Source organism: Hyperolius riggenbachi, chromosome 5 (genome assembly GCF_040937935.1).
Source record: "Hyperolius riggenbachi isolate aHypRig1 chromosome 5, aHypRig1.pri, whole genome shotgun sequence".
Classification (NCBI taxonomy): domain Eukaryota; kingdom Metazoa; phylum Chordata; class Amphibia; order Anura; family Hyperoliidae; genus Hyperolius; species Hyperolius riggenbachi.
Genome location: NC_090650.1, coordinates 85,086,791 through 85,106,735, shown reverse-complemented (window position 1 = coordinate 85,106,735; position 19,945 = coordinate 85,086,791). Strand labels below are relative to the sequence as shown.

Below are 19,945 nucleotides of genomic sequence, written 5' to 3'. Positions count from 1 at the left end.
AAAGTGTCAGTAAGCAAAAAACTGGATGCTCACTCGGTGGTTGCCCAATATGTAAACAGTACAGTGGCGTTCCTACCTAAGGGGGCAGGGGGGCGGGGTGCACCAGGTACCAGTCAGCCAGGGGGGTGTCGCCACGACCCCCCTACACCTGACTAAGGAGGGGTAGAGCAGCGCTAGAAGGAGGGGTGACAGCAGGGATAGCGTCGGGGAGGGGGAAATATCCCCCCTCCCTCACCTGGGTCCCCTCCTTCTGCCTCTCTTCTCCCCCCAAAAATGCGGGCAGCGGGCCGGTGGCAGTGGGCAGCGAGCAGGCGAGCGCGGAGTATACTCACGTTACTTCCGCGTATCAGCCTGGAACGCTGCGTCACCGTCACGTGCCTCTTCTGCGCCTCCAATCATTGGAGGCGCAGTAGAGGCACGTGACGGCGACGCAGCGTTCAAGGCTGATACGCGGAAGTAACGTGAGTATACTCCGCGCTCGCCTGCTCGCTGCCCACTGCCACCGGCCCGCTGCCCGCATTTTTGGGGGAGAAGAGAGGCAGAAGGAGGGGACCCAGGTGAGGGAGGGGGGGATATTTCCCCCTCCCCGCCGCTATCCCTGCTGTCACCCCTCCTTCTAGCTACACGGAGGGGGGGGGACTATACTACCTAAACTGGGGGCCACTATACTAGCTGGCAGCTGGGGGCCACTATACTGGAGGCAGCTAAACGGGGGGGGGGGCACAGGGCACTATACTAGCTACACTGGGGGCATCTATGGGGGCCACTATATTACCTATACTGGGGGGGGCACCATACCAGCTACAATGGAGGCAACTATACTATCTAAACTGTGGGCCACTATACTAGCTATACTGGGGCAACTATGGGGGCCACTATACTAGCTATACTGGAGGGCAGCTCTACGGGGGCCACTATACAAACTACACTGGGGGCAGCAACACTACCTACATTGGGGGCAGCAGCTATGCTGCCTATCCTGGGGGCAACTATACTAGCTATATTGGGGCAACTATACTACCTTCACTGGGGGCAACTAGCTACCTATACTGGGGGCAACTGCTAGCTACCTATACTGGGGGCAGTGGCGGCACGGGGGGGGTGTGCTTTGGGTGCTGAAGCACCCCCCAGCGTGAACTGACTTTCGGCATCTAATAGACGCCGTATCAGTTCACCGCAGCGGCAGAGCAGGGCTATAGTAAAATGTCCGAAGCCCTGCTCTGGAGACTTTGGGAGTTGCTGGCTGCAGAGGATCGTGGGAGCTGCGCACTGGACGGAGGCCGGAACAGGAGCTCTGCTGCAGGTGAGTAAATGTTTTTTTTTTCTTTTTAATTTATATTAGCAGCCAGGGGGTAGTATTTATGTTCTGGCCAGGTCTGCTACACGATTGAAGTGTTTTCTGAACAGGTCTGCCACACGATTGCATGTATTTTCTGGGCAAATCTGCCGACATGATTGAACGTATTCTCTGGGCAAATCTGCAGACATGATTGAACGTATTCTCTGGGCAAATCTGCAGACATGATTGAACGCATTCTCTGGGCAAATCTGCAGACATGATTGAACGTATTCTCTGGGCAAATCTGCCGACATGATTGAACGTATTCTCTGGGCAAATCTGCCGACATGATTGAACGTATTCTCTGGGCAAATCTGCCGACATGATTGAACGTATTCTCTGGGCAAATCTGCCGACATGATTGCATGCATTTTCTGGGCAAATCTGCCGACATGATTGCATGTATTTTCTGGGCAAATCTGCTGACATGATTGCATGTATTTTCTGGGCAAATCTGCCGACATGATTGCATGTATTTTCTGGGCAAATCTGCCGACATGATTGAACGTATTCTCTGGGCAAATCTGCAGACATGATTGAACGTATTCTCTGGGCAAATCTGCAGACATGATTGAACGTATTCTCTGGGCAAATCTGCACACATTACGTGTATTTTCACCCGGGTTCACGTCAAATTACAGTTAGCTCCGCCCTCATCCGATCATGGCCACGCCATGTTATAGCGCCACCCATTTTTTGCCCCTTCACCTTTTTTTTTTTGGGGGGGGGGGGTGTCTTATAATACCCAGCACCGGGTGTCAAATGCCCTAGGTACGCCACTGAAACAGTATAACCATGTGTGATGAAGTGCAGTCCCAACTTCACCTTGTAGGTGTGGTGGCCACTTCAAAATATCAATTTTAAAATCAAAGTTAAAATTTCAGTCCTCCCCAACTGGGGTAAACACACAACAAAAAGCTGGAGACGCCAAAAAGACAATAAAATCATTTTAAAAACTTTTGAAAAGAAGATGTGTTGGCTTACCTTCCTAGATGACAGTTGTTTAATACATTTTTCAATAAACTGTGAAACATTTATTGAAGGTAAGTCTACCTACTTTTTTTTTTTTTTATTATTTTATAGTATTTTGGGCGCCTCCAGTTAGCAGCTTTATTGAGGTGGAATTTGGTCCATTTTCAAGCTGCATACATTTGTATTTGGGTTGTAATGTTTACTACTCCATGCAGCACCTTGCTCGTGCAAGAAGAAGAAATGACTGAGGCATTGCTGTCTGGGTCATAGTTTAGACCAGGCATGCCCAAAGTCTGGCCCGGGGCCAAATGCAGCCTATCAAGTCTTTTGTGGTGGCTTCCAAAGCTCTCTACAACTATTAATTCTATGGGGCCCGTAGGTAAGGCCGGGCCGAGGCATAGGCTAGAGAGGCTCCAGCCTCAGGGCGCAGTGTAGGAGGGGGCGCACAATTCATTCAATTGTCATTTCTAACTGTGTATGAAGCAGAAAGAAATAAGAAAAGGGGATACATAGCAGTGACTGCAAGCCAGATAACTAAATATTAAGGTGTTGGGGAGGTTGTGGGCCCTGTGGCCCTCTTAGTCTAATAGCAATCAGTGTGTGACGGCTGTAGTGGGAGGGATGGAGGGGCGCACTTTGGTGTCTCAGCCTTGGGTGCTGGAGGACCTTGTCCCGGCTCTGCCCGTAGGCCATTGTTCGTGGTGCTGCATGCAGGAGCCACCTTGTATTGTCGCTCTGACTTCCCCTTAGCTCGTCTGTAGGTTATCAGCCACCACTGTAGCAGTAGCAGACACTGATAAGCCACTGCCACTATGCCAGCAGCAGTAACAGCCACTGATTAGCAGCTTTCACTATGCCAGCAGCACTATGCCTGCATACTGAAAGGAACATGCTAACTGCGCATGGTACATTGATTATTTCCTGTGGAAATGTTTTATTTGACAAAATGTCACAGACATATTGTACCTAATGGCAATCAGCTAAAATTGTGTTTAAAGGATACCCGAACTGAAATGTTACATAATGAGATAGACATGTGTATGTACAGTGCCTAGCACACAAATAACTATGCAGTGTTCCTTTTTTTCTTTCTCTGGCTGAAGGAGTTAAATATCAGGTATGTAAGTGGCTGACTCAGTCCTGACTCAGACAGGAAGTGACTACAGTGTGACCCTCACTGATAAGAAATTCCCCTATTTATCTCTTTCTTGCTCTCAGAAGCCATTTTCTGCTAGGAAAGTGTTTTATAGTTGGAATTTCTTATCAGTGAGGGTCACACTGTAGTCACTTCTTGTCTGAGTCAGGACTGAGTCAGCCACTTACATACCTGATATTTAACTCTTTCAGGCAAAGAAAGAAAAAAAGGAACACAGCATAGTTATTTGTGTGCTAGGCACTGTACATACACATGTCTATCTCATCATGTCACATGTCACCTTGGGTATCCTTTAACCACTTCACTATGGAGGGGTTTTTCCCCTTCTGTAGCAATTTTCCCCTTTCAGCACGCCTTCCATTCATTCGCCTATAAGTTTATTACTACTTATCACTTATTACTACTTATCACAAAAAATGTCTTTTGGTGGTACATTTTGCTAACTATTATTTTATTCTAAATGGATTTTAACAGGAAAAAGAAAATGGAACAAATTCATTATTTCTCAGTGTTTGGCCATTATATTTTTAAAATAATACATGCTACCGTAATTAAAAACCCACACATTTTATTTGCCCATTTGTCCCGGTTAATAAAATGTTTTAAATATTTCCTAGTGAAAAGTATGGTGCCAATATTTTATTTAGAAAAAAAGGTGCATTTTTTCAATTTTGCGTCTATCCCTGATTACAAGCCCATAATTTCATAAATAACATTTATACCCTTTTGACATACATATTAAAAAAGTTCAGTCCCTACGGTAACTATTTATGTATTTTTTTTTTCAATAAGCATATTATTTAGGTAACAATGGGAGAGGTTGGAAGGTAAGGGGTTAATTTTAAATGTAATGGTGGGACTTTTTATTTTAAAAAAAATGAATGTAGGTATAATTTTACTATTTGGCCACAAGATGTCCTTGCGCATTATTTTCTATTAGCGTGCTTTAAGTATGCTAAACAGAAAGTGTTACTCCGGAGGATACAATGACGCAGGCATCTTATTGATGGCGGCGATCATTGATACGGGGACTTAGATTAATGAATGGGAACTGCGTTCCCATTCATTTATCTCCCCACTAACGGGCGGCGGCACGTACCCGCGTGGGAGCAACCCCATCATCAGCCAATGACGAATATCTACATTTCTGAGCAGGAAATGAAGAAGTCCTGTGGGATGTAGGTATACCATTGCAAACCACATAAGTGGTTAATTTTGCTAGTTTGGCCCCCTAACACTCTCAAGACTGGCAGTATGGCCTTTGGCTTAAAAAGTTTTGACACCCTGCTTTAGACACTGCATGGAAACTGGTTGAAAAGAATGCATAGCTCCCAACTGTCTCTTTTTAGGACAGTTCCTCTTTCAGAACCAAATCTCTCTGTCTTTCTTTCTTCTTCATGTGTCCCTCTTTCAAGACTGATGTACAGATTTGTGCAAATGTGTGTATTTTTTAAATGTGTTTAATTGACTCTTTATTTCCACCATTTAAATTGATATACCAGTATTTTCATATGTTAAAATGAAGGAAAACTAATGATGATAGAAAGAACCAGTGTGGTTTGAATGAAAAAAAAAAAACTACATATTTTGCTTCTGAATTTTTTGTGATGTGCATAATGAGGTGTGTAGTGGGGCATGGATAGAGGCGTGGCAAGGGCATGTCTTAAATGTTCCCTCTTTCTTATCTCAAAAAGTTGGGAGGTATGCAAATTCTATTACTTATTGACATTTTTTAGGCAAGCATAGCTGGTTGAAAACTGATTTATGTAGCCCCGATAAATGCATTTGCCATTTTTTTAAAGCGGTATCGTCACCATAAAAATCTAATTTCAACAGCAACTGGTCTGAGTGTATTAAGTGATAAAGATGCTAATCCTGCATTCAAAACTTTCAAAACTTTTTCTGCTGTTATGATTTGGAGTTATCACATACATAGGAGCACTGGCCCTTTAGTAGTCCGTGCCAAAGAATTGCATGCTGGGGGTTCTTTTTATCTATAATATATTCCTCCTCTTTCCTTTATTTCCTTGCCAGCTGCTTATCTGAAACCTGATCCCCCTACTCACTTGTGTTTACAAGCAAGGCTGAGGCGACTCAGCGATTGGAGGAGACAAGAAAAAAAGTAAAGGGCAGAAATTACATCACGAGTTAGCTTAATTGTGGGCAAAAGGCATGTTCCCCACCAGGAACAGAATTCTCGTCATTTACTATATAACATTCACTGAAATCAAAACGTGGACAGTACAATACATGTGTTATGTAAGTAGATCAAGTATTTATCTACTTATATATGTGTTTTTTTTCCCTGGCATAGTATGGCTGATCCTACTGCTTTAAAAGTGGACCTGAAATCTTGCACAGGACTGAAGAAATACATAGATAAGTTCACCATGTATGTATTGAGAGAGTTTAGCCTGTTTAACCACTTAAGTACCAGCGGTCTCTGCCCCCTTAACCCTCTTGGCGGTCTATTAAAAACCGCCAGGGGGCAACACAGCAGTTTTTTTTTTGTTTTTCTTTAAATCCTAGTGACAGCCACTGTGCAGCGGCATCCCCCCACCCTCTTCGATCGCCTCCGGCGATCAAGCCCGCCCGGAAATCCCATTCTGAACGGGATTTCCATTAGGGCTTCCCCCGTCACCATGGGGATGGGCGGAATGACGCCACCGACGTCATCGACGTTGTGATGTCAAAGGGAGTTCCGATCCACCCCTCAGCGCTGCCTGCCACTGATTGGCCAGGCAGCGCCTGGGGTCTGGGGGGGGGGGGCGGTAGCGGCAAAATGGCGCAGAGCGGCGGCGATCGGTGTGCACACGCAGCTAGAAAAGTGCTAGCTGTGTGAAGCAAAAAACAATTATGAAAATCGGCCCAGCAGGGCCTGAGAAATCCTCCTGCGCGGCTTACCCCGAACTACGTTCGGGGTTACCGCCAGGAGGGTTAAGGACCAGAGACCGCAGGTACAATACAGACGGAATCCCAACGAATTGACGCGCATACCCACCGCAACCGCTGCAAGCCAGGATCCTCCTGACATCCACTCTGCCGTCACTATGACGCTTTCATTAGTTTCTGACCGTGTCTATCGATGTAAGCCAATGGGTGTGGCTTACATTGATAGTGTCTATCAATGTAAGCCACTCCCATTTGCTTACATCGATAGTGTCTATCAATGTAAGCCACTCCCATTGGCTTACATCGACAGACACGGTCAGGAGCTAATGAAAGCGTCATAGTGACGGCAGAGTGGATGTCAGGAGGATCCTGGCTTGCAGCGGTTGCGGTTAGTATGCACGTCAATTCGTTGGGTTTCCGTCTGTATTGTGTCGGCCAGGAGCCAATGAAATCAGCTCCTGAGCGGCTCACATAGAGACAGGCAGAGCAAGTGAGCTGTGGTGAGAGACGTTGTGATTCAGCAGCGAGATCGTCAGGGAGCAACGAAAACGGCGGATATGCGCTGCGGCAGTGATTGAAATCCATGCCCTGCCAGCCAGGTAACCACCAAAACAGGGTGTAGATTTCAATCACCGTGGTCCTTAAAGTGGATCCGAGATGAACTTTTACTCATTGCATAATTGTGTTCCTTTCCTATTGTTTATAGGGCATTCCTCAAGCCAAATACTTTTTTGTTTTTGTTTTAATACTGTAATTCCCCATAAACTAAACAAGCCACCCCCACAGTTTTTCAGAGAGCCAAGGAACTTTCAGACAGTAGCAAGGGCTCATGGGAGCTCAGTCAGGAGGAGGGGAGGTATTACTAGCCAGAGATTTCAGAGGCAGAGGGGAGGAGGGAGGAGGAGGGGGATTAGGTTTTTTTGCTCAAGATGCAGATAAGCCTGCCTCTGTGTAATGTTTACAAACAACATGGCTGCTGTCATTGTATCACAGGAAGAAAGAATCATATTCTATCTGTAACGATTGGTGTCAGCAAGGACAGATAATTCTGATTATTGGTGATCTGCAGTATCACCAGTAATACAGATGCTATACCTGATTATATGGTGATCTGCAGAATCACCAATAATGAGAGTATAGCTAGACACCGGACACCAGATGTACAAATAGGTGCTTGGTGTAACAGTAATACAGATGGAAATACCCACTATACCAGAGGAGCTGGCAGTGGAAGCACTTATTTTAAGAGGGATAAATTCTCTAGCACGCTGGAGATGCAACCAGCAAGGAGTTCACCCGAGAAGCGGGTTGATGTATTGTAAGAGAACAGATGCTGACCACCCGTGGAGTGGGTGATACAGATGATTTTGCAGGACGTGACCACCTGAGGAGCAGGTGACCAAGACTGCGCTGCAACAACTAATCACCTGAGGAACAGGTGATGATAACTGAGCTAACAAGGGATCACCTGAGGAGCGGGTGATTAAGACTGTGCTGCAGTTACTGATCACCTGAGGAGCAGGTGATTAAGACTATACTGCAGTTTCTGATCACCTGAGGAGCAGGTGATCAAACTGTACTGAGGATCCCTCACCAGAGAATAACTCACTGGTGAGGGTAGGAGAGTCAGACTAGCAGGTTCGGCAACAGACAGACAGATACAGTACAAAGACAGAAGGCCAAATCAGAGTAGTGGTCAGGCTGAGTCGGCAACAGGATCAGATAGGCAGAGGTACAGATTCAGTAAGCAGAAGAGTAGTCAGGGCTAGCAGAAGGTCATAACAAATATACAACTCAATTAGTACTTTAAGCTATCAATAGATCTGACTAAGTGTGGATCCCCAGCTACTGTCGGTTCTAGCACACTTTAGGATCTGACTAGGTCTGAGTGCTAATACGTAGCATTTGCAACAGCAGACAAAGAGCAACTGACAGGCATGTCCTATATATACTAGAAGCACTCCACAGCGCCGCCCCAGTCACTTAGCCAATCAGCAGCACTGCTGGAGTCAGCTGACTGGCCGATCAGCTGACTCCCCTTCTATTCGCATAAAGGGCCTGTCGCCTGGCGCGCGCGTAGCCCTCAGTCTGTGAGCTAGTGAAGGACCAGGCAGAACACCAGCATGTAACTGTGCGGCGGAATCCGCCGCCTGTGACGCGGAAACCGCCGCCATACCACTCACTGCCTCAGCGGCGTTTCCGCTATTCATTACACTATCAAAGCTGTTTGCAGCTAGATTTGCTGTGTAAACTTTAGATAAGATATATAGACAAGTTACTTGTTATAGTTAGTTTTTCATCTCGGATCCGCTTGAAGTAGTTAATCCCCCTCATTTGTGTCTAATCACAAATTGTAATCTGATCCCTCCCCTGTGTCACATGACTGCCTATGGCAGAGAGGGCAGATAAGACCATTTGAAAGAACAGGAAGTTAACAATATGTCTGCTTCTGTGAATCAGGTAGTAGAAACAGTGCAGATTTATTTTAGGATTTGTATCAGGTGTAACAAATAAATGTTTTTTGTTTAAAGGTTATCATGCCGTTGGGTATCTTTTAGAGCACAAAGGATGTTCTGAGTTCATATCCACTTTAATCAAATGTGAAATATCATAACATTTTATAATTCTAAGTTCAGGATGTTGCTTTTTGTCATTTTTATCAACACTTTTACTCACCAGTAGTAGACAAATAATAGGCCAATTGGTGCAGAGCAAACAATCTGCACGATCCTCCAATTTCTGATGCCATAACCAATTCCTGCCAAAACTATCTGTCCGAATGAAAAGAAAACATGGGAACTAATGGTGGCATAGGGTCGCTGTGATGATCCCACCCACTCCGCCACTGAAATAAAAATATACATAAATGAAAAAAAATCACTCTGCTTTTTTTATTGCTAAACATAGTAAATTGTTACATGATATTGCAATTCTATGTAGTGCCTGCCAATAAAATACATGAAATGCAATTGACTAATACTGGGCATACACGGGTCGATGCGCCCTTATCAATCGAGCTGCTGGTGGCTCGATTGATAACTTCCGACAGGTCTGATGCCCCGCCGGATCGATTCCACGCTCGATCCCCGCGGGCGGACAATAGCAGGGAATCGAGCGGAAGATAAGGAAGTGCCCGCGGGGACGAACGGGAATCGATCCGGACGGCGGCGGGGACGAGCGGGAACACGGCGGGAGTCGATACTGCGGCTAATCGAGCCGCCGGATTGACTTGTGAATTACCAGCATAAGGCCCCTTTCACATGGGAAGCTGAAGGCACTGAATTCACCACATGTTAGCTGCTCCTGTCCTGTCTGCGTAGCAGGTGCCTCCATTGGTAGTTTTTTTTTTTTTGGGGTAACATCCGCACATTTCAAACAATAACAGGCGTGGGGTTACAAATGCTGACATTCACAGCAAATCTGGGGTTACAAACACTGCCAAATTGCAGCCGAAAGATGCTTGTGGCCAGCAGGTGGGAGGCTGAACTGATGAACAAGTGCTTGTGAAACCTATCAATATACGACATACAGCTGGAATTAGAGGCAGCTGGAATATTGTATATTTATATAGAGCCAACATCTTCCATAGCGCTGGCCTTATCATCAGGGAGACAACCCACAACTACTGCCCAAAAGAAATACATATACAAGGGATTTCTCTTGGTAGTAGTTTTGGGCATCCTCCCCTGGTGGGGAGGGCACTGGGGGGGCTACCTGCTCTGCCCGCTGGGGTATATCACGCAAGAGGTGGTCCCAGATGATGACAATGCATAGGACCCCGCCTGTACTACTCACCTCTGTAACTTTGAGCATTCCATAGTTCACATAGCATAGGTTAGGGGGGGCCATGAGAGGCAACCTGCACACAATGCCCCACTTATCCCATTACTGCATTATTATGTTTAAGCAATGTCTCTCTCTATGTTAGAGGAGATGGTTTAATAGTTTCTGCCTTTGCTAGATCTGGTACATCAGGTGCAGGTGCATGGGAATGTGCATGCGATTTCCAGCTAGTGTTGGGCGAACACCTAGATGTTCGGGTTCGTGAACGTTCGCCGAACATCGCCGCGACCCGAACTCCGAACATAATAGAAGTCAATGGGGACCCGAACTTTCGTGCTTTGTAAAGCTTCCTTACATGCTACATACCCCAAATTTGCAAGGTATGTGCACCTTGGGAGTGGGTACAAGAGGAAAAATTTTTTTAGCAAAAAGAGCTTATAGTTTTTGAGAAAATCTATTTTAAAGTTTCAAAGGGAAAACTGTCTTTTAAATGCGGGAAATGTCTGTTTTCTTTGCACAGGTAACATGCTTTTTGTCGGCATGCAGTCATAAATGTAATACATATAAGAGGTTCCAGGAAAAGGGACCGGTAACGCTAACCCAGCAGCAGCACACGTGATGGAACAGGAGGAGGGTGGCGCAGGAGGAGAAGGCCACGCTTTGAGACACAACAACCCAGGCCTTGCATGAGGACAAGAAGCGTGCGGATAGCAATTTGCGTTTTGTCGCCATGCAGTCATAAATTTAATACAGACGAGAGGTTCAATAAACAGGGACCGGAAACGCTAACCCATCACAGATGTTCATTGTTCATGTTACTTGGTTGGGGTCCGGGAGTGTTGCGAAGTCGTTTCCAATCCAGGATTGATTCATTTTAATTTGAGTCAGACGGTCTGCATTTTCTGTGGAGAGGCGGATACGCCGATCTGTGACGATGCCTCCGGCAGCACTAAAACAGCGTTCCGACATAACGCTGGCTGCCGGGCAAGCCAGCACCTCTATTGCGTACATTGCCAGTTTGTGCCAGGTGTCTAGCTTCGATACCCAATAGTTGAAGGGTGCAGATGGATTGTTCAACACAGCTATGCCATCTGACATGTAGTCCTTGACCATCTTCTCCAGGCGATCGGTGTTGGAGGTGGATCTGCACGCTTGCTGTTCTGTGTGCTGCTGCATGGGTGTCAGAAAATTTTCCCACTCCAAGGACACTGCCGATACCATTCCCTTTTGGGCACTAGCTGCGGCTTGTGTTGTTTGCTGCCCTCCTGGTCGTCCTGGGTTTGCGGAAGTCAGTCTGTTGGCGTACAACTGGCTAGAGGAGGGGGAGGATGTCAATCTCCTCTTTAAAGTCTCCACAAGGGCTTGCTGGTATTCTTCCATTTTGACCTGTCGGACTCTTTCTTCAAGCAGTTTTGGAACATTGTGTTTGTACCGTGGATCCAGAAGGGTATAAACCCAGTAATTGGTGTTGTCCAGAATGCGCACAATGCGTGGGTCGCGTTCAATGCAGTCCTAGGCCGAAGAGGTCATAGCCTAGGGTCACAAAAACCTGTTTATTTGGGCTATTTCAATGGAAGTGATGGTGACGTACATAAATCTCAGCCATGGCCGTTAGCAACGTCTGAATTTCACGAAATGTCTCATGCAGGTAGAAGACATATTGTTAGACTTGGATTCCAAAGATGGGGTCCCTACATCTCTGCAAGCCAGAGTTACAGGGGTCCAAAATTGGTAAAATCCCCCATAGACTTTCATTGCCTCCCTATTTCACTTTCCAAAATCTCACATCTTTTCAAAGGGCAATGGCTCAGCAGTACCAAATTTTCTAGCATTGTAGGGACCCTTAGGAGGAACATGACTGGTGAGTTTCGGGCCCCTAGGCCAAAGAGGTCATAGCCTAGGGTCACAAAAACCTGTTTATTTGGGCTATTTCAATGGTAGTGATGGTGACGTACATAAATCTCAGCCATGGTCGTTAGCAACGTCTGAATTTCACGAAATGTCTCATGCAGGTAGAAGACATATTGTTAGACTTGGATTCCAAAGATGGGGTCCCTACATCTCTGCAAACCAGAGTTACAGGGGTCCAAAATTGGTAAAATCCCCCATAGACTTTCATTGCCTCCCTATTTCACTTTCCAAAATCTCACATCTTTTCAAAGGGCAATGGCTCAGCAGTACCAAATTTTCTAGCATTGTAGGGACCCTTAGGGGGAACATGACTGGTGAGTTTCGGGCCCCTAGGCCAAAGAGGTCATAGCCTAGGGTAACAAAAACCTGTTTATTTGGGCTATTTCAATGGTAGTGATAGTGACGTACATAAATCTCAGCTATGGCCGTTAGCAACGTCTGAATTTCACGAAATGTCTCATGCAGGTAGAAGACATATTGTTAGACTTGGATTCCAAAGATGGGGTCCCTACATCTCTGCAAACTAGAGTTACAGGGGTCCAAAATTGGTAAAATCCCCCATAGACTTTCATTGCCTCCCTATTTCACTTTCCAAAATCTCACATCTTTTCAAAGGGCAATGGCTCAGCAGTACCAAATTTTCTAGCATTGTAGGGACCCTTAGGGGGAACATGACTGGTGAGTTTCGGGCCCCTAGGCCAAAGAGGTCATAGCCTAGGGTCACAAAAACCTGTTTATTTAGGCTATTTCAATGGTAGTGATGGTGACGTACATAAATCTCAGCTATGGCCGTTAGCAACGTCTGAATTTCACGAAATGTCTCATGCAGGTAGAAGACATATTGTTAGACTTGGATTCCAAAGATGGGGTCCCTACATCTCTGCAAACCAGAGTTACAGGGGTCCAAAATTGGTAAAATCCCCCATAGACTTTCATTGCCTCCCTATTTCACTTTTCAAAATCTCACATCTTTTCAAAGGGCAATGGCTCAGCAGTACCAAATTTTCTAGCATTGTAGGGTCCCTTAGGGGGATCCTGACTGGTGAGTTTTGCCACTGCTGAGCCATTGCCCTTTGAAATGGTGTGAGATTTTGGAACGGTAAATAGTAGGCCCAATGAAAGCCTATGGGGGATTTTACCAATTTTGGACCCCTGTAACTCTGGTTTGCAGAGATGTAGGGACCCCATCTTTGGAATCCAAGTCTAACAATATGTCTTCTACCTGCATGAGACATTTCGTGAAATTCAGACGTTGCTAACGGCCATAGCTGAGATTTATGTACGTCACCATCACTACCATTGAAATAGCCCAAATAAACAGGTTTTTGTGACCCTAGGCTATGACCTCTTTGGCCTAGGGGCCCGAAACTCACCAGTCATGTTCCCCCTAAGGGTCCCTACAATGCTAGAAAATTTGGTACTGCTGAGCCATTGCCCTTTGAAAAGATGTGAGATTTTGGAAAGTGAAATAGGGAGGCAATGAAAGTCTATGGGGGATTTTACCAATTTTGGACCCCTGTAACTCTAGTTTGCAGAGATGTAGGGACCCCATCTTTGGAATCCAAGTCTAACAATATGTCTTCTACCTGCATGAGACATTTCGTGAAATTCAGACGTTGCTAACGGCCATAGCTGAGATTTATGTACGTCACCATCACTACCATTGAAATAGCCCAAATAAACAGGTTTTTGTGACCCTAGGCTATGACCTCTTTGGCCTAGGGGCCCGAAACTCACCAGTCATGTTCCCCCTAAGGGTCCCTACAATGCTAGAAAATTTGGTACTGCTGAGCCATTGCCCTTTAAAAAGATGTGAGATTTTGGAAAGTGAAATAGGGAGGCAATGAAAGTCTATGGGGGATTTTACCAATTTTGGACCCCTGTAACTCTGGTTTGCAGAGATGTAGGGACCCCATCTTTGGAATCCAAGTCTAACAATATGTCTTCTACCTGCATGAGACATTTCGTGAAATTCAGACGTTGCTAACGGCCATAGCTGAGATTTATGTACGTCACCATCACTACCATTGAAATAGCCCAAATAAACAGGTTTTTGTGACCCTAGGCTATGACCTCTTTGGCCTAGGGGCCCGAAACTCACCAGTCATGTTCCCCCTAAGGGTCCCTACAATGCTAGAAAATTTGGTACTGCTGAGCCATTGCCCTTTGAAAAGATGTGAGATTTTGGAAAGTGAAATAGGGAGGCAATAAAAGTCTATTGGGGATTTTACCAATTTTGGACCCCTGTAACTCTAGTTTGCAGAGATGTAGGGACCCCATCTTTGGAATCCAAGTCTAACAATATGTCTTCTACCTGCATGAGACATTTCGTGAAATTCAGACGTTGCTAACGGCCATAGCTGAGATTTATGTACGTCACCATCACTACCATTGAAATAGCCCAAATAAACAGGTTTTTGTGACCCTAGGCTATGACCTCTTTGGCCTAGGGGCCCGAAACTCACCAGTCATGTTCCCCCTAAGGGTCCCTACAATGCTAGAAAATTTGGTACTGCTGAGCCATTGCCCTTTGAAAAGATGTGAGATTTTGGAAAGTGAAATAGGGAGGCAATGAAAGTCTATGGGGGATTTTACCAATTTTGGACCCCTGTAACTCTGGTTTGCAGAGATGTAGGGACCCCATCTTTGGAATCCAAGTCTAACAATATGTCTTCTACCTGCATGAGACATTTCGTGAAATTCAGACGTTGCTAACGGCCATAGCTGAGATTTATGTACGTCACCATCACTACCATTGAAATAGCCCAAATAAACAGGTTTTTGTGACCCTAGGCTATGACCTCTTTGGCCTAGGGGCCCGAAACTCACCAGTCATGTTCCCCCTAAGGGTCCCTACAATGCTAGAAAATTTGGTACTGTTGAGCCATTGCCCTTTGAAAAGATGTGAGATTTTGGAAAGTGAAATAGGGAGGCAATGAAAGTCTATGGGGGATTTTACCAATTTTGGACCCCTGTAACTCTGGTTTGCAGAGATGTAGGGACCCCATCTTTGGAATCCAAGTCTAACAATATGTCTTCTACCTGCATGAGACATTTCGTGAAATTCAGACGTTGCTAACGGCCATAGCTGAGATTTATGTACGTCACCATCACTACCATTGAAATAGCCCAAATAAACAGGTTTTTGTGACCCTAGGCTATGACCTCTTTGGCCTAGGGGCCCGAAACTCACCAGTCATGTTCCCCCTAAGGGTCCCTACAATGCTAGAAAATTTGGTACTGCTGAGCCATTGCCCTTTGAAAAGATGTGAGATTTTGGAAAGTGAAATAGGGAGGCAATGAAAGTCTATTGGGGATTTTACCAATTTTGGACCCCTGTAACTCTAGTTTGCAGAGATGTAGGGACCCCATCTTTGGAATCCAAGTCTAACAATATGTCTTCTACCTGCATGAGACATTTCGTGAAATTCAGACGTTGCTAACGGCCATAGCTGAGATTTATGTACGTCACCATCACTACCATTGAAATAGCCCAAATAAACAGGTTTTTGTGACCCTAGGCTATGACCTCTTTGGCCTAGGGGCCCGAAACTCACCAGTCATGTTCCCCCTAAGGGTCCCTACAATGCTAGAAAATTTGGTACTGCTGAGCCATTGCCCTTTGAAAAGATGTGAGATTTTGGAAAGTGAAATAGGGAGGCAATGAAAGTCTATGGGGGATTTTACCAATTTTGGACCCCTGTAACTCTGGTTTGCAGAGATGTAGGGACCCCATCTTTGGAATCCAAGTCTAACAATATGTCTTCTACCTGCATGAGACATTTCGTGAAATTCAGATGTTGCTAACGGCCATGGCTGAGATTTATGTACGTCACCATCACTACCATTGAAATAACCCAAATAAACAGGTTTTTGTGACCCTAGGCTATGACCTCTTTGGCCTAGGGGCCCGAAACTCACCAGTCATGTTGCCCCTTAAGGGTCCCTACAATGCTAGAAAATTTGCCACTGCTGATGAATTGCCCTTTGAAAAGATGTGAGATTTTGGAACTGTAAATAGGAGGCCCAATGAAAGCCTATGGGGGATTTTACCAATTTTGGACCCCTGTAACTCTGGTTTGCAGAGATGTAGGGACCCCATCTTTGGAATCCAAGTCTAACAATATGTCTTCTACCTGCATGAGAAATTTCGTGAAATTCAGACGTTGCTAACGGCCATGGCTGAGATTTATGTACGTCACCATCACTACCATTGAAATAGCCCAAATAAACAGGTTTTTGTGACCCTAGGCTATGACCTCTTCGGCCTAGGACTGCATTGAACGCGACCCACGCATTGTGCGCATTCTGGACAACACCAATTACTGGGTTTATACCCTTCTGGATCCACGGTACAAACACAATGTTCCAAAACTGCTTGAAGAAAGAGTCCGACAGGTCAAAATGGAAGAATACCAGCAGGCCCTTGTGGAGACTTTAAAGAGGAGATTGACATCCTCCCCCTCCTCTAGCCAGTTGTTCGCCGACAGACTGACTTCCGCAAACCCAGGACGACCAGGAGGGCAGCAAACAACACAAGCCGCAGCTAGTGCCCAAAAGGGAATGGTATCGGCAGTGTCCTTGGAGTGGGAACATTTTCTGACACCCATGCAGCAGCACACAGAACAGCAAGCGTGCAGATCCACCTCCAACACCGATCACCTGGAGAAGATGGTCAAGGACTACATGTCAGATGGCATAGCTGTGTTGAACAATCCATCTGCACCCTTCAACTATTGGGTATCGAAGCTAGACACCTGGCACAAACTGGCAATGTACGCAATAGAGGTGCTGGCTTGCCCGGCAGCCAGCGTTATGTCGGAACGCTGTTTCAGTGCTGCCGGAGGCATCGTCACAGATCGGCGTATCCGCCTCTCCACAGAAAATGCAGACCGTCTGACTCAAATTAAAATGAATCAATCCTGGATTGGAAACGACTACGCAACACTCCCGGACCCCAACCAAGTAACATGAACAATGAACATCTGTGATGGGTTAGCGTTTCCGGTCCCTGTTTATTGAACCTCTCATCTGTATTACATTTATGACTGCATGGCGACAAAATGCAAATTGCTATCCGCACGCTTCTTGTCCTCATGCAAGGCCTGGGTTGTTGTGTCTCAAAGCGTGGCCTTCTCCTCCTGCGCCACCCTCCTCCTGTTCCATCACGTGTGCTGCTGCTGGGTTAGCGTTACCGGTCCCTTTTCCTGGAACCTCTTATATGTATTACATTTATGACTGCATGCCGACAAAAAGCATGTTACCTGTGCAAAGAAAACAGACATTTCCCGCATTTAAAAGATAGTTTTCCCTTTGAAACTTTAAAATCGATTTTCTCAAAAACTATAAGCTCTTTTTGCTAAAAAAAAAATTTCCCTCTTGTACCCACTCCCAAGGTGCACATACCCTGTAAATTTGGGGTATGTAGCATGTAAGGAGGCTTTACAAAGCACAAAAGTTCGGGTCCCCATTGACTTCCATTATGTTCGGAGTTCGGGTCGAACACCCGAACATCGCGGCCATGTTCGGCCCGAACCCGAACATCTAGATGTTCGCCCAACACTACACGTGACCCGTTCGGCCAATCACAGCGCTAGCCGAACGTTCGGGGAACGTTCGGCCATGCGCTCTTAGTTCGGCCATATGGCCGAACAGTTTGGCCGAACACCATCAGGTGTTCGGCCGAACCCGAACATCACCCGAACAGGGTGATGTTCTGCAGAACCCGAACAGTGGCGAACACTGTTCGCCCAACACTATTTCCAGCCACCTTGTGTACACTTGCATTTCAGTTAGATGTACAGAGGCGCCAAAAGGATACAATATGCTAAAATGTTTAAAATATTCGGGTGGCGGCGGCGGCCTCTGAGGCGCTATTCGTGACCTTGAGACTGTACTGTGTACTCCTATCTGTTTATTGCCTGAGGAAGCGGAAACATACCCGTGAAACGCGTTGCGGTTCTGTTCATGGAGTATGTGAATAAATTGTCTTTATCTTAAGCGACAGCATCGAGTCTATTTCTGAGTGGCCGGTCCACCGCTGCCACCCGAATATTTTAAACATTTTAGCATATTTTATCCTTTTGGCGCCTCTGTACATCTACTTGTCAAGATATCCACCCTTGGTGGTTGGAAGGGTGACAAACCCTCCTTTCCTTCTTCAGAGAGCGACATCTTAATCCTGAGTGGGGACAGGTCTAATCTCCCCCCCTGCCTATATAGTGGTTGCCTAAACGGTAACCCATGTTTGTAAGTATAATACTTACTCCACATTAATTCTCCCTGATCCAATACATACTACACTATATTGGGCTCTCAGTTTCTCTGTTTTAACTTGCATTTCAGTGGATAGGGTGTTTATCTAAATGTCCTATTTGCACTTATCGTGCACAAATAGGACGTTTATAAATGTCTACATTGCAAGAAGTGGTTACATTTGCTGACAGGTTTTAATCTGCTGATTTTTTAAAAATAGCACGGTGTTGTTTAGGAGTGAGCATTTGGCTTTTCTTGTGTATGTATTTCTTTTGGGTAGTAGTTCTGGGTAGTCTCCCTGACAGTGAAAGCACTGGAGGGCTACCTGGTATGCCCCCTGTAGTATAGCATGCCTGTAGTATAGCATTGAACCCTGATGCTGGCTGTACTGCTCACCTCTGTTTGTAATTTTGAGTATACCATAGCTGTAGCTCCCAGTTCACATAGCAGTGGTAGGATGGGGCGTGAGAGGCAAACTGCAAACAGTGCCCCTGTAATCACATAATTGCAGAGAGGACTCCAGCATACGTAGAGGAACAGCAGCACCATATGGGAGAGGGGCATGCTGCATATGTAAGGGAAGGACCACATGGGAGAGGAGCATGCTGCATACATAGAGGAAGGGCAGCACCATATGGGAGAGAAGCATGCTGCATATGTAAAGGAAGGGAAGCACCACATGGAAGAGGGGCATACTGCATACATAGAGGAAGGGCAGCACCACATGGGAGACGGGCATGCTGCATATGTAGATGAAGGGAAGCACCACATGGGAGAGGGGCATGCTGCATACGTAGAGCAAGGGAAGGACCACAGAAGGAGAGGGGCATGCTGCATACGTAAAAGAAGGGCAGAACCACATGGGAGAGAGGCATGCTGCATATGTAAAGGAAGGGACGCACCACATGGTGGAGGGGCATGCTGCATATGTAAAGGAAGGGAAGCACCACATGGGAGAGGGGCATGCTGCATATGTAAAGGAAGGGAAGCACCACATGGAAGAGGGGCATACTGCATACATAGAGGAAGGGCAGCACCACACGGGAGAGGGGCATGCTGCATACGTAGATGAAGGGAAGCACCACATGGGAGAGGGGCATGCTGCATACATAGAGGAAGGGAAGGACCACATGGGAGAGGGGCATGCTGCATACATAGAGGAAGGGAAGGACCACATGGGAGAGGGGCATGCTGCATACGTAGATGAAGGGAAGCACCACATGGTAGAGGGGCATGCTGCATACGTAGAGCAAGGGAAGGACCACATAGGAGAGGGGCATGCTGCATATGTAAAGTAAGGGAAGCACCACATGGGAGAGGGGCATGCTGCATGCGTAGAGGAAGGGAAACACCACATGGGAGAGGGTCATGCTGCATACATAGAGGAAGGGAAACACCACATGGGAGAGGGGCATGCTGCATATGTAAAGGAAGGGAAGCACCACATGGAAGAGGGGCATAATGCATACATAGAGGAAGGGCAGCACCACATGGGAGAGGGGCATGCTGCATACGTAGATGAAGGGAAGCACCACATGGGAGAGGGGCATGCTGCATACATAGAGGAAGGGAAGGACCACATGGGAGAGGGGCATGCTGCATACATAGAGGAAGGGAAGGACCACATGGGAGAGGGG

The 19,945-nt window shown here is 46.2% G+C and overlaps 1 pseudogene; it reads right to left on the bottom strand.

The window, feature by feature from the left end:
• The window catches only part of LOC137519658 (solute carrier family 22 member 13-like), a 77,435-nt pseudogene that overhangs the window by 39,017 nt on the left and 18,473 nt on the right, over positions 1-19,945 (bottom strand).